This window comes from Urocitellus parryii, chromosome 9, assembly GCF_045843805.1.
Source record: "Urocitellus parryii isolate mUroPar1 chromosome 9, mUroPar1.hap1, whole genome shotgun sequence".
Lineage (NCBI taxonomy): Eukaryota > Metazoa > Chordata > Mammalia > Rodentia > Sciuridae > Urocitellus > Urocitellus parryii.
The window spans coordinates 1,126,106-1,144,918 of record NC_135539.1 but is presented as its reverse complement, the minus strand read 5'-3'; the positions used below and the strand labels follow the sequence as shown (position 1 = coordinate 1,144,918).

The following is an 18,813-nucleotide window of genomic DNA, read 5'->3' as shown; positions in this document are numbered from 1 at the left end:
TAAAAATAGTTAAAAATCAGACCTTGCTTTGACCATGATAAAATTTTTGCCCGATTTTAAATGGAATAAAACATATGTACATGTACACACACATATTTTTTTGCCCACCACTTGTCTAAACCAAACCTCTTTCTCTAAATACTTCAGTGCAGTTCTCAAAAGCAAGTCCAATAAAACAAATTATACAAATGAAAAAAAAAAAAAAAACAAGTCCAGGGGCTGGGATCGTGGCTCAGTGGTGGAGCACTTGCCTCCCAAGTGGATTCAATCCACATAAAAATGAATAAAAATGAAGGTTCATCAACAACTAAAAATTAAAAAAATTAAAAAGCGAGTCCATTTTCTCAGATAGCCACAGTACGATAACCACAACTATGAAATTTAACATGATACAACGCTGTTACCTCACAGTCTATTCAGACTTCTCTAATTATCCCAATAATATTTCATGTAGCTTCTTTTCCTGGCCCAGGATCCAGTCTAAGATGGTGGGTTGCATTTTGCCCTCAAGACTCTTTAGTCTCCTTTAGGCTGGAATGGTACTTTCTTTTCTTCTCATGACAGCGATAGAAGACTGCTGGCCATTGTCATGGAAAATGCCTGGCGAACGTGCCTTTGAGGTGTCCCCATGGTCCGTGGGGTTGTTTTCCTGGCAGGACAGACACTTCATAGGCAATGTCCCCTGTGTACCCCACCAGGGAGCACGGTGTCAGACGGGCTCATGATAGATGGTGCCGACTCTGGTTGGTTGTGATCACTCATTGCACATTTTCTTTTGTAATTCAACAGTCATTTCAGGGGGAGATAATTTTTTTTTTTGTGGTAAAACACACACATTATAAAACCTGCCCTTAGTGATGCTTAGTAATCCATCACCCCCTCCGGTTCTAGAACATTCATCATCCTAACGGAAACTTGGCACCTTTTAAGCAGTCACTCCTCCTTTTCCCCTCCCACTCTGCTTTCTGTCTCTAAGGATCTGCTTGCTGTGGACATTTCATATAAATGGAGTCACGATATGTGGCCTCTTCTCTCATTCAGCATGTTTCAGGGTTCATGCCTGTTGAAAGATGGGGAGCTCTTCTGAGACCACGCAAAGACCCTCTCCATGGAACTTTCATTTCCAAAATAGGGTCATTTAAGACGGCCCTTCTCTGGCTACCTTTCTCTCCCTTCTCCGGTGAACATGCAGGAACCACTGCGGGAGCCCCCCCACCGCCTCTCTGCCAGCTCTTCCCTCGGACCATGACCACTCTCCCTCTGTTACCCCCTCCTGGAACTCACTGAGGCTCCTGGACTCACACAGGGGCTACTCCCAGAGACCCAGGACTCTCCGGAATGAGCCAGGAGCTACGTGGCTGCCCCCTGGGTCTGGGAGGCCCCGGCCATGCTGTGCACCACCAGTTGGAAGGACCCAGTGAGCCAGCTCAGAGATTCTTCCAATTCTTTTCAAATGGACAAATTCCCCTTTGTTCAAGCCTGCGTCATTCCCAGTTGCCATCGTACGCTGCCTCCAAATAGATGCATTTCTGACCCTTGGAAAAAAGCTCACAAACCATCTAAAGGCCATGTCACTTAAATATGGGCTGGAATGTCAAAAGGCCAAGTTCTTCTGGCCATAAACTCCTGGATGATGATAGCTTTATACACTGTCCAGCTTAGACAACACAAAAGCATATGGACACAAAACCAAAACTTTCTAGAAAAGGAAAAGAGGCTTTAACCCACTCTTTCCCCAAGCATGAAATCCAAATGTTACAAGGATTATCCTGAATGGTGCATTGACAGGGGGCATTCAAGCACACGATGAGAAAGTCCCCTCCCAATGCTCCTGACTACACCAAGAAACAGTGCCAGTCTGTCTGTCACACCAATCTTGTTTTTTCAAAAGAAAAGACAGAGCTTTGTTAGACCATAGTTTGTAACTAGAATTTGATAACATTTTTTAGTTTATTGTATTTATTTTCAAGGTTCTTTCTTTTTATAGTAATAGGTTTATAGTAATGATATAAAGTGACACTTCAAAACAATTTTATTCAAGTTTTAAAGTGAGTCATTAAAGAAAAATATTATGTTAATAAAAAGAGGGGGACCTCAGTGTTAGCAAAAACCCTGAGGGTGGTTCTCAAATGCTGGATGCTGGGAGGTACTGCCTTGATCCCTGGGAATGATTTTGGTTGGAAATCTCAGACACCAGGAATAGGTTCCTGCAGAGAAAAAGGGTAAGTTCTCATTAGAGGTCAAGTAAGGTCTGAGTCCAGCCTAAGGGGAGGTCTGGGGTCCATATGTGGAAGGGGGACTTGAGATGGTTTTGGACCATTGGGTGCCCGCGAAAATCAGGGCACAGAGAAGTCGACGTCACCCACTTAGAATTCTCCCAGGATCACATCTGGAACTCAGCGCTCCAGTAAGTAAGTCAATAAATAAACAAACACAAAGAGCCGGGGTGCAGACCAGTGACAGAACTGTCAACCCAGGACACTGCTGGTGACCTGACCCCAAACTGCGGGAGAAATCACTTATAAATTGAGAAGACACCACCAGTCTGTAAGAGGGAATAAAAGTGTCTCTTTACTCCTGCGTCTCGATGCAAGTGAGTCTCCTGGCCCCACCACCTCCCCTGGCCAGTCCCCCAGTCCCTTCCTCGAGGTCACCACCCTCCAGTTTCCCACGCAGCCTTCCAGAGACGCTCGTTAGGAGGAACGTTTAATTCCCTCCCCCTCCGGTTTCCGCGTGAAGGGAGCAGCACCCGAGTAACACTTCCGGGCCCTGGCCTCCTGAGGTTGACCTCGAACCCCAGGCTCCCTCCTTTCTCCTCTGATGACAACCCCACGGAGACGGGGCGAGTCCACCGCGTCCTTGGAGTGGCTGCCTGGGGTTCTGTTGTGGGGCAGTGCCCGCTCCACCACCCTGGCTGCCCGTGGACGCCATTTAGTTCTGCCACCTGCCCCGGGAGCGTCCTCATTCCCCCACACTGGGTCAGAGCACCCCGGCGGACCCCTGGGCAGGGAGCGGGAGCAGAGTCCGCGCATGAAAGCTGTTCTACCTTAGTGTAAATGTCCATTTCATATAGTGCATCCAGGACCCCATCAGTGCCACCTCAGCCGACCTTTGGAGGTCTTCAGGGGGCACCGAGTCCCGGGCCAGCTTGACCTTGACCTTTGGAGGTCTTCAGGGGGCACCAAGTCCCGGGCCAGCTTGACCTTGACCTTTGGAGGTCTTCAGGGGGCACCGAGTCCTGGGCCAGCTTGACCTTGACCTTTGGAGGTCTTCAGGGGGCACCGAGTCCCGGGCCAGCTCACACACGACATGGGCGGGCGGGTGGAGGAGCCTGGACGTCCCGTCTGATCCTTAACATCCTCTGGTTTCCTCGGAGGTGATTCTGTCCCCTGGCTACAGCACCCCCACAGCACCCCCTGTCCTCTCTGGAGACCCTGGGCTCCATGTTGGATGGAGACGGCCCACTGAGCCCAGGGTGACATCAGAATTACTCCTTGACCTCAAACTCATCTTCCCTTCAACAAACACGATGCTGAGTTCTGTCCCGCCCCATTTCCTCAGGGCCTCAGGGCTCTCCCACTGAGCCACATTGGCCACGTCCCTTGGGCAGTCTCTCCTTTCCCCCAGCTCACACTCTCACGTAGTCTGGGTCTCAATTCAAACATCCCTCCCAAGAAAAGAGCCTCGGAGCACCCACGGGAAGCTGCCACTCCTCCCTGCAGCACCGGCCCCTGCCCCGAGTTCCTTTTTCTGGGAGGAGTTGCCAGTCGGAAGTCATCTTGCTCTTCTGCTGATTTATGGTCTGTCTCCCCTCTGTCTTCTGCCTCGCCCGCTGTGCAGAGGCTGCCATTACAGTTACAGAAAGGTCGCACGGCAAAGGCCTCTGGACAACTCAAGGCCCTGATGGTCCAGAAGCGAGAACTGAGGCCAGGGAGCGCCGAGACTGGATCCCGTCCCACGGCAAAGCAGGGACAGGACCAGGCCTAGAAATCCGCTTGGATCTCGATGGAGCCCCTCGGAAGGCTCCCGACAATCTGTCAGACATCCACCGCCATTTCCCAAAGCCTCTGTCTGAGCCACACTGTTTTTCCCTTCACCATTTCCCCAGGGGCTGGATGGAATGTTCTTCTAAAGAGGCCTCCTGAGCCTGGGCGTTCACCTGCCTCAAGTCAGGGGACCGACGAGGGGAACGTTCCCAGTTCCTGTCTAGTAACCAGAATCCTGTGATTGCAGTGGGGTTGTTTGTTTTGGTTGCTTGGATTTTGGGGGTGCTGGGGATTGAACCCAGGGCCTTGTGCGAGCAAGGCAAGCCCTCTACCAGCTGAGCTGTGTCCCCAGCCTGCAGTGGTCGTTGTTGTTGCTGTTTTGATCGCAGCGATTTAACATACGTTTTGTCCTGTATAATAATGTGATGGTTTAAAAAAAATAAAAAAGATAAACAGAACCAAAAGGCGTGCGATGAAAACCCACAGCCTCTGCCCCACCTCGGTCGCACTCCTCTAAATCATCACTCTCCCTTCCGGCCACCCCCCACCCCCGGTACTTCCAGGCAGCGTCTGTGCTCTTGTGTTTTCTAGTTGTTATCGGTATCTTCCTGCTTAGGGAAGAGTTTTTCTCTTTTACTGCCATTTATTCCCGTCTCCTCTCCCATTATCCCATTCCGTCTCTACCCAGAAGGTCAGTCGTTGTCCCCTCGGTCATCCCCATGTAAACATGTACACCGCAGAGCCAAACAGTGTGCTGTTTGTCACTCTTCTGACAAATCCTTTTTCTAGACCATTTCTGTTGTCTTTCTCTCTCTTCTTAATGTTCTTCTTCCCCTCTCTGTGGCTCCATCTCTCTCCCATGTTTCTTTCTAAGCTCTGCCTCAGTTTTTTTTCTCCTTCCGCCTTCTGTGGCAGAATCCCAGGTGCAAAGCACATGCCCGGTGTCGGTTCCAAGCTCATGGGTTAGATTTGCCTTTGTGGTGCTCATTTTCCAGCCACTCCCTCTCCAGACTCTGCCCTCCCCGGCCCTCGGCCGCGTGCAGCCTCAGCAGCTGCTACTGACCCTGGACAATGAGGACAAGCAGTCCACACATGGCACTCTTCAGGGAGGACAGGCAGATTCGGTCCTGGGCTGGCCTGACTCCAGACAAGCAGGAGGTGAAGCACAGCCGGGGGACGGAGCCCGGAGGGGCACCCCCCAGGAGGGCGAGACGCGTCACGATTAAAGGTCCAGCTGCGGTCTACCCGGTGTGTCCTGCATGGGTCTTTATGTCAGCTGGATGGGGCCAGCAGAGCAAGGGGTCATTAGCCACGTTTTACAGATGAGGAACTAGGCTCCCAGAGCCTTCCAGGGATGGCCAACGTGGGCAGAGCTGGACTCCAACCCCTGGCTTTGCAGTTCCAAACCCTGGACACTGGCTGCCCTCCCTTTCATACTCACGCGCTTGACTGATGAAAAGCAGGCCGGAGGACACAAGGCGTCAGGTCACCACTTTGCCATCTCCTGTGGCTGACTGCTCTTGACCTTCGCACCAGGCAGGAGGGTTTATGAGGGCGGCTTCTTCCTGCACCCGCCAGCAGCTCAAGTTGAGGTGGAACTGGGCGAATCAAGCCCCGGCCTGATTAAGAACTGCACTTCACCCTTCCCTGGCACCCAAAATAGGGTTTCCTGCACTCTTCATCCTTCAGCTCCCTGGCCAGGCTGAAGCCCTTCTCCAGTCACTTGGAGATTGGGGTGGATTATGGATTATGGATTGTGAACAGGGTTTCACTTGATCATTGAAAAGAGCTCTCCAGGGCTGGGGCAGGCTCAGCGGTACAGCGCTCACCTAGCACGTGTGAGGCTCTGGGTTCAGTCCTCAGCACCACATAAAAGTAAATAAATAAAATAAAGGTATTGTGTCCAATTACAACTAAAAAATAAAATCTTTTTTAAAAGAGCTGTCCAGACATGGTGGCATGGCCGCGGTTTTTATTTATCACAGTGTGTTCCCTTCTGCACGGAGCTCACTGGGTGCAGTAAATCACCTGGGTGCTCCGACTGGGTACATTCCAGGACTGAAGCCAAGTTCTCGAGGTCTGTGAAACACCCATAAAACAATCCCACAAACCAGCCTACAAAGCAGGGCGTTGGAGCCGCGGGGGTTTAGTTCAGCTTGGTTTGGGTGGTGTTGGCGATTGAAACCGGAGCCCCCAGCACCCTGAGCTACACCCAAGCCCTCTTTACTTTTTATTTTTCATTTCAAGACGAGGCCTCTCTAAGTCGCCCACGTTGGCTTGATTTTGCAATCCTCCTGCCTCAGCCTCCCAGGTAGCTGGGGTCTCAGGTGTGCACCACCTTGCCCGGTGGATATTTTATTTTAGGAAAAGAAATTGGGGACCACAGTAGGAGAAGCGGCGAAAGGCCGAGGAGGAGGAATAACCGGCAGCAGGAAGGGGCGAGGCCCTGGGAGTCTCCGTGGAGCTATGGAAATTCTGCGCACGCGCGCACACACACACACAAGGAGTATTGGGGACTCAGTGACTTTGGAGTTCTAACAGCTGACAGGGTGGTGGTCAGTACCCCAAGGGCTGGCTAACCAGAGCTTGATTATGTCCTAGGCGGAGGTGCGGCCCTGCGGGCCTCGTCCACTGTCCACTGTGCTGGAAACGCGGGCGCGCATGCGCCGAGCCGTTGTGCCTGGGTGTGGGGAAGCACAAGTCTGTCCACCGTGACTCGCTGGCCCTCCCACTCCCAGGGGCAATATCCAGTCTGTCATCGGTGGGGCGACAAGTCCACCAGGGCCTTGTGGGTGGAAGGGAGGCCTCAGGGCCTCGCCCAGGCCGTCCAGGGTCCCCGTCCACCCCCTGGTCACGAAGACCTCTTCCTCCTGCTGGAGCCACCGGTTCTCAGCCTCTGCTGACCCTCCAGGGAACCGCAGGCAAAGGACGATCTCGAGGCTGCAGCCTTCTATCCAGACCGTCTGGGGGTGGGGCCGTCCTCCAACTGAAGCGGTCCCCCCCAGTCCCCCGGGTCCCCCCCAGTCCCCCGGGTCCCTCCCCCCCGGGGCTCGCGCAAAGCGCCCAGCAGCCCTGGCACGGCCCCTGGGGAAGGCGGGCAGCCGTGCGGTCACCCGGCAGCCAGCGGGATTCCAAGGGCCACCGTGGGGCTGGTGCTTCGACCCCAGGCTGGCCGGAGCCCAGGCCCCTCCCACTGCCCCTGCGCTCCGAGGGGACAGTGGCTTTGGCCTCTATTTTCAGGAAGGCAGAGGTCAGCGCAGCCTCTTTCCCCGGTGTCTGGACACCTGCCAGCCAGGAACATCCAGGCTTCCGAGATGCCCCCGGACAGCGGAAGCCCCTGCGCCCTGGGCGGCCCAGCTTGGTGCTCACTGTGGCCAGGGCTCCGGGCACAGGGCCAACCGCTGGTTCTGTCCGGAAACGGCCCGGGCGGGACAGTGGGATCTGGCAGTGCTCCAGGGCAGAAGCCAGGGAGGACGACTCTGTCAGAATCTGTCTGCACAGTGGCGGGTCTGAGCCACGGGACAGTGAGAACCAGGATGTCCACTCTAAGGACAGCCAGGATGACTGCCCCGGGTGTGCCCCCCGACCCAACTCTGATGTAGGCTGGGGTCAGCCCCATCTCACAGGTAGAGTAAGTGAGGCCAGGGAGTTGGGACACGACCCAGAGGCCACCTGCCAACAAAGGCTGGGGCTGGGATCTGAGCCCAGGCGTCCACCCCCAAACCATCAGGCCGTCCAGCTTCAGCCTGATTTCCCTTCCCTTCTGGGGTCCTGTCACCTTAAGGCCTAATGTGGGATCCACCCAAGTCCTGGTCCACCTGGGGCTTCAGATGCTGGCCACAGCTTCCTGCCATTCCCCCAGGCCTGGTCCTGGGTCGGCTTTGAAGCCCCCCGGGGACAAAGGGGGCAGAGGGTGACGGTCACGCCCCGTCCTCCGGCTGAGAGCTCTTCCCACCACTGGGTGTAGAACAGACGTCCCTCGGAGGGGTCACGGGCCTCTCGTAAGGACAGGCACGGCTGTGGTGGCTCACTTTGTAGGGTCACAGTGACAGACATGTTCCCATTAGCCACTTCACTGGTGGCAGGCAGGGACTCGGCCTCAGCCTTCCAACCACTAACTGTTGCTCATTCTTTAAAAATGGAGCAGTTGTTCATGCCAGGGACAGTCACTGAGCACCAGGAGCAGGCCCCAGGGACACCCAGAGGGGCAGGGCACACTGTGGCCCTGGAGCGGCTGGGCGTGTGGAGGACGGTGTGTGAACAGCCGACGGGCCTTGGCCACCGCGCAGGGCGGCACCTGTGGTGTGGCTGGCCCTGGGCGGGCGGAGCAGAGGAAGGGGCAGCAGAGCCCTGGGAGGACAGAGCAGCCGCAGGCGAGGGGGGTGCTGGGCCAGGCAGGCCAGCCAGGACCTCCCGGGCGGGAAGCACAGGGTGGACGTGAACCCTGAGGAGGGTTCTTAGGCAGGACTGACCAAGACCCGCTTCTATGGGGACCATTCTGCAGCAGGAGGAGCACAGCTGGGGAGCCGGGGCGCCCTGGAGAGAAAGGGCGCAGGCCTGGCCCAGGTGGGAACCGGGCAGGGGACAGAGCTCCCCCAGGCAGAGCGTCCACGGGCTGGTGAGAGGCGGGTGCCCAAGGACCCTGGAGGTCCTCCACGTCTGCACCAGGTGGGCGAGAGGCACACCTGGGGGCCAGGGGAAGACTTGGTTTGGTTTGAGACCCCTCAGGAGGGCCATGGCGGAAATGGGTGCAGGCCATGGGCAGCAGGCGCAGCAGGGCCAGGAGCGTCCCTCGGGAGAACACGGGAGCTGGGACGGCTGCGGGGGGCAGATGGAGCCACTGGCAGCTGAGAAGCTACCAGGGAGAGAGGCCGAGGGGGGGAGGGGCTGGGGAGAAAAGCCACGAGGGCAGAGAAGCCCCCTCCGGCCACCTCCACCTCCAGAGAGACCAGGAGAGGCACGGGGTGGGACAGCTCAGTGAGATGAGCTGGCGCCCTGACACCTCTCAGTGTCCCCTGTGGGCTGAAGCCAGGCTGCAGGCGTCTCCTGGGGGGGCTGTGACCCCGAGCGGGGGGTCGGGGACTTGCACATCCCTGCAGCTCGTCCTCCCAGCCCCGCGGATGTTGCTGGAGGAAGACGGAAGGAACCGGGCACACGGAGGAGCAGAGAGATGTAGCCAGGCTCCTCCTCCCGCTTAGGAAGAAGAATCCCACTCCACAAACCGGTCCCGGAAACCGAAAGGAGGAAACACCCTCCTCCCAAGTCCTTCTGCAAGGCCAGCGCCACCCTGACCCGCCAGCAGACAGACAGGGGTCACTCACATCCCCGCCCAGGAACCCCAGCTGGCCTCGGGGAGACCCACGGTGGCCCTGCTGACTCGCCCGCTGACCACAGCCCGAGTGAGCCCAGCAGAGTCAGGAGCCCACCCAAGAGTCCAGCCCAAAGGCCCTCCAGGGTCACCTTCTGGGGTGGCTGGTCACCCAGCCTGACTGCCACGTGGAGCAGCAGGGTCCATCAGACCCAGAGCCCCTCAGGGCAAAGCTCACCTCACTCACGGGCTGCGCAGGGGGTGGGGGCTCAGGGGCTCAGCACCCCGGGTTCAGCCCTCCCCCAACAGACAAGTGATCAAACTGACGATTTCTAAAAGGAGACCTACCCCACAACTGGGAGGGAAGCCAGCGCCCGCCATGACCAGGGACAGAGACAGCGCTACGCATTCCAGCTCCAGCTGCTGGAGGCCAAGGCCAGCTCTCCACTTCTTTGCTGAAATAGGGTCTCGCACGAGTTCGGGACGTTCTAAGGGCTCATCAGCCCCAGACCGAGATCTCCTCTTTATTTATTTTTTAAATATCTATTTCTTAATTGTAGTTGGACACGAGACCTTTATTTTATTGTATATAGAGTCGTAGTTGGACACAATACACTTATTTATTTATTTTTATGTGGTGCTGAGGACCGGACCCAGGGCCTCGCCTGTGCTAGGCCAGTGCTCTACCGCTGGGCCCCAACCCAGCCCCAACCCAGCCCCAACCCAGCCCTGAGATTTCCCCTTTGAATTGAAAAGGGAGTGACCGGAAAGAGATCCTGGTCTGTTCCCCTAGTCCTGGTCAGGGTCTGCTTGCTGGCCCCAGGGCTTCTGGAAGGAGATTGGGATGAGATTTGCATCTGAGTTGCTGGGCTTTGAGTCCAGCAGAGTCCTTCCTAAGGGGGTGGGCCACATCTCATCAGTCGAAGACCTGGCTAAATCAGAAGTCGCTTTCTTAAGCAAGAAGAGTCACAAATGGCCTTCAGACTTGGACTTCAGCACTGGCTCTTCCCTGGATCTCCAGCCTGCTGGCCTGCCCTGCAGATTTTGCCTTTGGCAGCCTCCATAGTCACACAAGCCAGTTCCTTAAAATAAATCTCTCTCTACCTCCCTCCCCCTCCCCCCTCTCCACCCCGTTAGCCCACAGTTTCACCCCCAGCTTCACTTACTTGAAGTCAAAAAGCCCAAAAATATGAAGTGGAAAATTCCAGAAATAAACCACCCACGAGGTCTACATCATGAACTGTCCTGAGTGGTGTGACCCATCTCAAGCCATCCCCTGCGTCCCGCCTGAGACGTGAATCAGCCTCCGTCTAGTGTATCCGCTGGGTATGTGCCACCTGCCCGTGAGTTTCTCAGTAGCCTTCTTATCTACCAGGCCCACCATGGCCGCTCCTGTGCTTGGCCACAGGGCTCCGTGCCGTCTGAGACTCCAGGTGTCTCAGAGCCAGCCTTGGATGAGGGGACTGCGGCGTCACATGCGGTTGGTTCTGCTCCTCTGCACTTCCCCGACTTACTCTGCCCGGTGGGTTGCCCCCTCACTGAGGGCTTGGGGACAGCAGAGACGCTCAGGTCAGGGAGGTGAGCCGGCCCAGGGGGCCCTTCTGACCTGGGAAGAAAGGCAGCCCCAGGCCCGGCTCCCCCTCCCACCGCTCACCGACAGGAGTCCTCCCTGGGCATCTCAGCTGAAAGGCACGGCGTCCGTAGAGCCACTGACACCTGCGCTATTCCTCAGCGTCCAGCGCCCGTCAGCGTCCCTCAGTGTCCCTGAGCTCGTCCCCGCGGGGCCTTGCTGCTTCCCAACCTGCCCCGATTTGGGGCCCTAACGCTGAGCAGAGGCCCTGCTGGCCCGCCGTGTCCCAGTACCACGGTGGATGTCACTTCAGGCTTTTCACACGGTCTGGCCTCCAGAAATGAGTTCCAAATACCTTCAGCTGCAGGGGCTACTGCAGGGAGAGGACACGGCCGCCCTGACCCCTCTCTCCCGGCCAACCTGCAGCCCGGTCCCAGCTCACGGAGGCAAGTGGCCTTCTGGACCCCTCCCCCAGGGCTGCTGAAGGCTGGGTGCCTGGGGCTGCGATGGCCAGCTCAGCAGTGACCCACGCCCGGTCCCTGTGCCTGCCGGCCCCTGCCACCTCACATACCGTGGGACCTCGTGGCCAGTGTGCAGCTCTGAAGGGACCTGGGGTCAGGAAGCTTCCCCAGGGAATCGGAGGGACTCTGGAAGGAGAGCTCACTCACGAGAGGTCGAGCCTGGGCAGGGAGAGGAAGGAAGGAAGGAGGCAGCCGCGGGCGGGGCGCTAGAGCTGGACCAACTGAGGCCGGCCGCAGCCCGAAGGCCAAGGGGGGGCGGGGGGAGCCCAGAGCAGCCAGACCCTGGGCCCGGGGACCGCAGGACCCCACCCGGCCCGTGAGAGTCTGCCGTCCTTCCTCGCAGGTGGGGGCTGGGACTGGCGCTTGGTCAAGCTCCCGGCCACCGGATGGGCAGCCAGCAAGGACGCCGGGGCAGATGGTGAAGACCCGGGTCTTCTTTTCCTTCTTCACTTCAGGAGTGACTGAGACCACCCAGGAGTCTTTAGTGAGCTGAGCGAGAGTCACCAGGTGGGGCTTGCCCTCTGCACCGTCCCCCTGGTAGGAAGTGGTCGGCAGGACAGGGTGGCTGGAGGGACAGTGGCCACGGAGCTGGCGCAGTTGTCAATGCAAAAGACGGAGGTGGCCTGGGCCAAGACGGTGGCCACAGTAAAGAGAAGACACGAATCCAGAGACACCAAGGCAGAGGGCCGCCGCGGCCTGTGGTGGCATTCACTGAGGACTGTCACGGGGGGCCTTTTTCAGATCTCAGGCTCCTGACCATCCACCTGGCGGTCAGGACACCTTCCACATTAATAAGAGGACTCAATGTGGTCCCCTTGCCACATTTGACTCAAAAAAAATCACATCATGTGAGGATCTCCGTGTCTTCATAAAGGGACAGAGGCACGGGGAAAGCGGGGTCCGTATCATCGCGTCCCCCAGGACCTTCGAGGGCTGAGACCGCCGACTTTGCAGGAAGGACAGGCAGGATGCCCACCAGAACTTCCGTAGTGAAGGAATATTCTGGGCCCCAGAGACCAGGATTATCCGGAGGAGAGGAAGACGCTGATGTTTTCTGGGAATCACAGGAGCCATATCCAACAGAGTCCAGGGGCCTCGGCTTCCAGTCCCACTCGGGCCCTGCGCGCTGTGGCGTGGGAGCGCGGCTCGCGCAGCCCTAGAGCAGGGGTGAGAAGGGTCTGCCCCACGGGGGCGCTGTCCTCTCCCACCCAGGTCCCGCCCGCGGCCGGGAAACTGCTCTGCTACGGAGAGGCTCCGACGGTACAACGTCACCTCCTCCTCCCTGAAACACCGACTTAAAACCGCGTGAGCCAGGTCTCCCTGGGTCCTCGCATTCCCTCTGAGGCCCTGGACTCCCGTTCCCAGTGGTCTCCCAGAGGCCTCCCCCTGGACCTCACAGCACCCCATGGACACAGCCAAGGGAGCCCACTTTGCCCCTCCTCTCCAGACCAGGGTTAACATTTGTGGACCTCGTGAGGTTCCTAGGGGACCGTCCATGGGACCCTCGCCTGTCCCTACTGGTCCTGTCCACAGAGCCTCCACCTCACGATCCATCCGCCTGCCCCGGCCACACTCACGTCTAAAGGTCGGCCCACCACCCTGGGAAAGCTGGCATGTCCCCAGGCTGGGAGGAGCGGCTTCTTCAGTGGGGTCTGGCACAGAGGGGACTCAGGCACAGTCTCCTGTCCTAGACAGGACGGGAGTCCCCTCACCCACTGGGCACCCCTGGCTCTCACCAGAGGCAACCACGCTCCTCTACCGGCCACCCTTCCAAGCACTGTTCCTCGCACACACACAAGGCGTGCGAGGCAGGAAGGTCCATTTTTATATAAATAGTGCCTTTTCATGCACAGTTGACGACTTTTTTAGCTCAGTAAGGCCACACAGCTGTTTCCATACTGGCACCCATGGTGAAGCGTGTTTTCATAGTTATGAGGTGGCTCTCCCTGGAATCCCCACCGTGCTGGGGCAGGGAGACTAAGGGCTCCTCCCACCCTGTCTAAAGGCTGCAGGAGTGTCGTGCTGGCTTCCCTGAAACCGCGCGTGGTGGCCCGGTCCTGGAGCGCTCATCTGATGCTCATCAGCCCTTTACTGCACTACACCTTCCTTTGAAGACAGGGAAGTCCTGCTTTGATGGTTAGAGTCTCCTTCAAGACCAAAGTGGGCCGGCCAGCCTCTCCGCCTGCAGACCACAGGTCCTCGAGCCACTTCCACCTGCTGACATGGGTATGTCATCTCCTCTGACCCTCAGGGCAGCAGCGAGGGCCAGGGGGCAGAGGGTGACCTGCATCACAGAGACTCTCAGAAGCTAAGCCAAGCCGCCGGTCTCCGTCTGGAGCTGACCCCTGGGGCCTCTGGGGAGAAGGGAGCTGGGGTGGGGAGAGGGGAGCTGGAGTGGGGAGCTAAAGATCTTTCCAGATCAGACCCATGGTAGAAGGTATGAAATGTGTACATTCCAGTCCTCATTAGAAACCGTCTCCCTTGTGCCTATTAAGGAAATTCTTCAAATACTTAAAAATGTCAAGTGTAAAACCTCAGCATTCACTGGAACTTAAGCAGGAGTATTTGTGAAACCCAGGGTTTGTGTGCGGTTTACATGTCTTTCTCAAATGTCTATCAAGAAAAATACGTTAATTAATCTATTCTTTTTTAATGTTCCACTGCAGACCTTTAAAAATCATCTTGGGTGCCACCAATAATGACACCCCTTGGGAAACATTCATTAAAATAAGATTGATGAAGCCTGGTGAGATGGCACAGGCCTGTCATCCCAGCAGCTCGGGAGGCTGAGGCAGGAGGATCGCAAGTTCAAAGCCAGCCTCAGCAATGGTGAGGCGCTGAGCAACTCAGTGAGACCCTGTCTCTAAATAAAATACAAAAAAGGGCTGAGGATGTGGCTCAGTGGTTGAGTGCCCCTGAGTTCAATCCTTATTACCTCCAAAAAAATTTTTTAAAAAATAAGATTAATGAGATCCTTGGGATCATATTTACTAACTGAAAAAAATATTTAAATTTTTTTCCTTCTAAGGAAACACAGTTCACCGGAGAAGTTTGTGATTAGCACATAAGAAAAAAAATATCTCAAGCGAGGGACTCTGCTATAGGAAAGTCCTTGAGTTCAGACCAGGAGCCCTGCGTAGGGAGGGACTCTTGGCCGTCTCGACGTCCTGCATGGTGAGAGCTACTTTATGTCCCAGGTTTCTGAGGGCAAATATCATACCAACGTCACTTGGTGATGCCTCCCTCCGTTCTGGACCCAGAGTCCCAGGAAGCTTCTAGAAGCTGATGTCGTCCAGCCTGTCCATGGAGGGCAGGACCTGGAGCAGCCCCTCCTCCCCTTGGTCCCCAGAGGTCAACTGAAGCCCGGCTTCCCAAGAAAGGTAAGGGCCAGGAATTCAGGTTCTCGCACCCATCGTAGCTCTTTGCCCGCCATTCCCCTAGGGTGTCAGCAGCCTGGACAGATGGGTCGCTCACCCTGGGGACCTAGGGCTGGGATCCCCCGACCCTCCCCAGCCTCTGGGCTCCTCAGCTGGGTGAGCCCTACACCCAGATCTGGCCCTGGGTCTGCTGCCAACTCCCCGTGGATGCCGCACAGCTCATTCCACTTCTGAGGGTCCCCAGCCACCAGACTGGGACTTCCTAAGGTCCTGATGTCCCCCAGCCCATGGCTGCCCTGAATGCTTCCTCTCCCTTCCTGCGCTGCCCCGTCCCTGGCTGGGCTGCCAGGAGGAGTCCCAGGGACTCTGGAACACGGCAGGCCTGGTGTCACCGCCAGCCCCCGCCCTGGGCATCGGGTTACAGCCGGGCTCCACTCTGGTTGGGTGGCAGCGCTGCCTCTGATATTTTTAGACAAGCCCCTGGGCCTGGCCTAACAAGAGCCAGATGCATCTGATTCCCGATTCCCGCCAGAGCCCTGCCCAAACGGCACCCTCTGGGCAACTCCTGCACAGAGCCAGAGTCCCCGGCCGCTGGCGGGGGCCGGAGGGAGCCCCCTGGTCGCGCTACCCCACACCTAGCCCCATGCCTTCCGGAGACAAGCGGAAGCCACCAGCGCCAGTTCTTCCTAGGATGCCAACTGCCCTTTCCCCCAATCCAGCCGCCGTCGGTCACCTACTCTCCCAAACCCTGTCACTGTCACACACACACACACTCTCCCCAGGGCCAGTACCTGGGACCCCAGCCCACCTTTGGGTGATGAGCCACCACCTCCACCCTCGGGGGCTCCCCGTGGCTCCCCTCCCCCAGGGCTAAAGCCTGTGTCCAGGCCCCACTTGGCCAAGAGCTGGGCGTGAGCCAGGTGTTGCCCCCCCCACGCTCCCTGAGCTGCCCCCCCCAGGGTACTGGATTCCCGCCTCCCAAACACACCTCCACACCTAGTGGGCAGTCTGAGGCCAGGCCTCTGGCCGGCCAAGTGTTCATGTGTGTTTGTCTGACAGGTTTCCCTTTCTGGCCATGTCTACTCGAGTGTGGTCATGACAAAGAATGGGACTTCCCTGGGCCCCACCGGCCAGGGAGGCACAGAGCAGAGGACAGGGTGGGGAGGCCGCATCTAGGCCTGGGTGGAAAAACACTGGTCCTCCAGGTGAACTACCTGTGCTGGAGATCCAGAACTACCTGTGCTGAACTACCTGTGCTGTCACAGGCCCGGGTGGAGGTCCCGCGTTAAGATACTGCAAGCCGGAAAAAGAAACCAGGGTGTGATTCCTGGTGTGTGTGGGGTGCTTAATGGATGCACCTTGTATTTACAATTAAGAGGCCCAATCTGGGGCAGCGCCAGCCTGAGGGGGGCCCTCCCCTGTGGGTGGGGCCGCAGCCCCGAGCTCAACCCCTTCGCTCCGGCTTCCTGGCCCTCCCTCCGGGCCCCGCTGGCCACCTACAGGGCTTCCAACACAAACACCCTTCCCTGGACGGCAGGCTCACCCAGTTCTCCTCCTGAGGGACAGAAGAGGCTCCAGGCGCCGTGGCCTGCTCTGCCTCGGCCTCCAGCCTCTTCTGGGGGCGGTGGGAAAACAGGTTCCGCGCCTCCCTGCCACCCCACGCCCTGCCGGGGCTGTGGGCTGGGCATCTACCCGCGAGCGCCTGCGGATATCTGCGCCCTGTTCCCCGCACCCCACCCCGTTCCCACGCACACCAAGGCCTGGCCAGGCCGGAAAGAGGGGGGCTGGAGGGGAGGCAGGTGGGGCTCCTGGCCCTGAGTCACTGCTTGGCCAGGCTTCGCCACCTGCGGCAGAGAGGCTCCTGGGGACAGCGCAGGGCGCGCCTCACCAGGAAGCCGGGAGGGGCAGGGGAGGGGGCAGGCGCAGCCCACCGCTCACCTCCGCTCTGCCCGGCTGACTCCTGGGCAAACTGCGCCTTCCTCGTCCTCCATCCCTTCCCCATCTGGAGGCAAAGTTCCAGGGACAGGTGGCCACCGACGCCGCCTCGGTCCTGGAATTTCTATGGGGCTCAAGTGCCGAGGTGTGGCCTCAGGTGTCGCTCCCCCCCCCTCGTGGTGGTAAAACATGCAGTAAATATCTTAACCCCGTGTTGGTGTCCAATCGGCTTGAAACACGCCTACAAAGTTGTGTGACCATTACCTCTGTCTACACCCAAAACTTTGTCATCCTCCCCAACAGATATCCTGCACCCCACAAACAAGAGGCCGCGCTCCGAGCCGCCGACGTCATCCACTTTCCTTAACTAGGAATCTGCGCGCTCCGGGCCGGACGTGGAACCACACGGCGGCGGGCTGGGACTTCTGAGGTCTCCGAGCCTCTCACCCGGGCACCCACCGCTTGGGAGGGGACAGCGCTGCGGGGCTAGTTGCCTCCCCAAAGCTGGGTCCTGGAGGGAAGCCTGGCTCTGTAGGGGCTCCCTGGGGCCCCCGGGTTCCGTGTCACCCCCACACGACGACCTCAGAGCTCTCCGTGGGGTGTTTAAGTCTCTGGATCTGGGGGACGTAGGGTCCACACCCGAGTTCTAGCCTCCCCTCCGCTGGAATCCACGGGCAGGGCACTCCCCCTACAGCCCTTCAACCCTGGGGTGGTGGACCAGCGGAGAGAAGGGTCACAGCCTCCGCCACCGCCACGGTCCCCAGGACGTCGATCCCGGCCGCCGGGGGGCGCGACAGGGCCGCGCCGGGGCCGCAGGGGCGCGCAGCCCGCGAGGACGCCGACTCCGCCCGGCGCCGTCGTGCCCCGCCCGGCTCCTGGCGGCTGGGTCGCGCGCTGGGGTCCCACCCGGGGCGTGGGGAGTGCCCCGGACTCCGGGCTGAGGCTGGCGGGGGTGAGGGGCGCCGCCCTGACTCCTCCCCGAACTTTTCCCGCCCGCCTCGGCGCAAAGGCGAAGGCAGCTGTCCGGGGTGGCCAGCCGGGCGGGTCCGGGGCAGTAGTGGACCTCAGGCCCCCGGGCGCTCCCGGCTCCTCCCTGCCCCCCACCCGTCCCCGGGCCTTTCTCGGTCCCTAAAGAGGACGATCGCGCCGGCGGCCCAGGGCGCACGCGGCCCGCAGCCCCGGGGTCACCCGCGCCCTGCTCGCGGTCCCCGGGGGCACCCACTCACCGGACGCTGGCGGCGGCGCTGGCGGCTGGACGGACGCGCGGGCTGGGCGCGAGGGGAGGCGGCCGCGCGGTTTTGAAGCTCTGGGCTGGACGCGCGCCGCCCTCCTCCCTCGGCGCCGCGCCGAGCCTCCTCTCGCGGCCCCCTCCTTCCAGGCCGCCTCCCGCGGTGATGTCAGGGCCCGGGAGCCAGTGGGCGGGACCTCGGGAGGCGGGGGGACCCGAGGGGAGGGCCGGCCGGGCCGCGCCCCCGGCCCCGCCGCCTCCCGGGCACGCTGCGGCCAAGTTTGGGGCGGAGTCGGGGCTCTGCGGCCGGGACCGCGAGAAGGGACAGCTCCGGGCGCTGGACGTCCGGGCGGCGCCCTCCCGCAGGTCGCCCGCCCTCGGTCCTCGGGCTTCTCCCCTTTTCTTCCCTTCCTTCGGGTGGGGAGTCCCGGAATCCCCTGGAATCCGGCGCCTTCTTTGGCATCCCTCGTCCCGCGCTTTTGGAACTTGGTGAACTTGTTCCCTTGGTTCTGGGGGCGGAATCCCGGGGGGCGCCACCACTGAGGGACATCCCAGACCTTTCCGTTTCTTTATTTTAAGAAGCCTGGCCAAAGTACCCGGGCTGGTCTCGAACTCTCGATCCTCCTGGAATTACCAGCGTCGCCACCGCGCCCCGGGGCAGGGGACTCCTTCTCCATCTCACCTGCCTCGGTTGCCCTTTCTGGAAATGGGAGTCAGCAGAATCCCTTCCTTGCGCCGTGTGTAGCTGGAAGAGCTCATGATGGGGAGTTCACAGGCACCACCTGCCCGGCTCCGAGTTCGGCTCTGAAGGTTAAGCATCGTTACTGTCTCAGGCGGAGGTCCAGGAATGAGTCTGAAGGTGTCTCCACTCTCCTCCATTCACTCGGG

General features: G+C 59.0%; 1 protein-coding gene across 3 annotated transcripts in view; it reads right to left on the bottom strand.

Moving 5' to 3' along the window:
• Positions 1 to 18,067, bottom strand: part of Emp2 (epithelial membrane protein 2) — a 92,917-nt gene extending 74,850 nt beyond the window's left edge. For 2 of the 3 annotated variants that reach the window (XR_013344267.1, XM_077802353.1), the window contains exon 1: positions 17,924 to 18,067. The gene's annotated coding sequence lies outside the window, so the exon portion shown is untranslated. The remainder of the gene's footprint in view (positions 1 to 17,923) is intronic. The other variant, XM_026380022.2, reaches the window with a different exon arrangement.
• Positions 18,068 to 18,813: the final 746 nt, after the last annotated feature.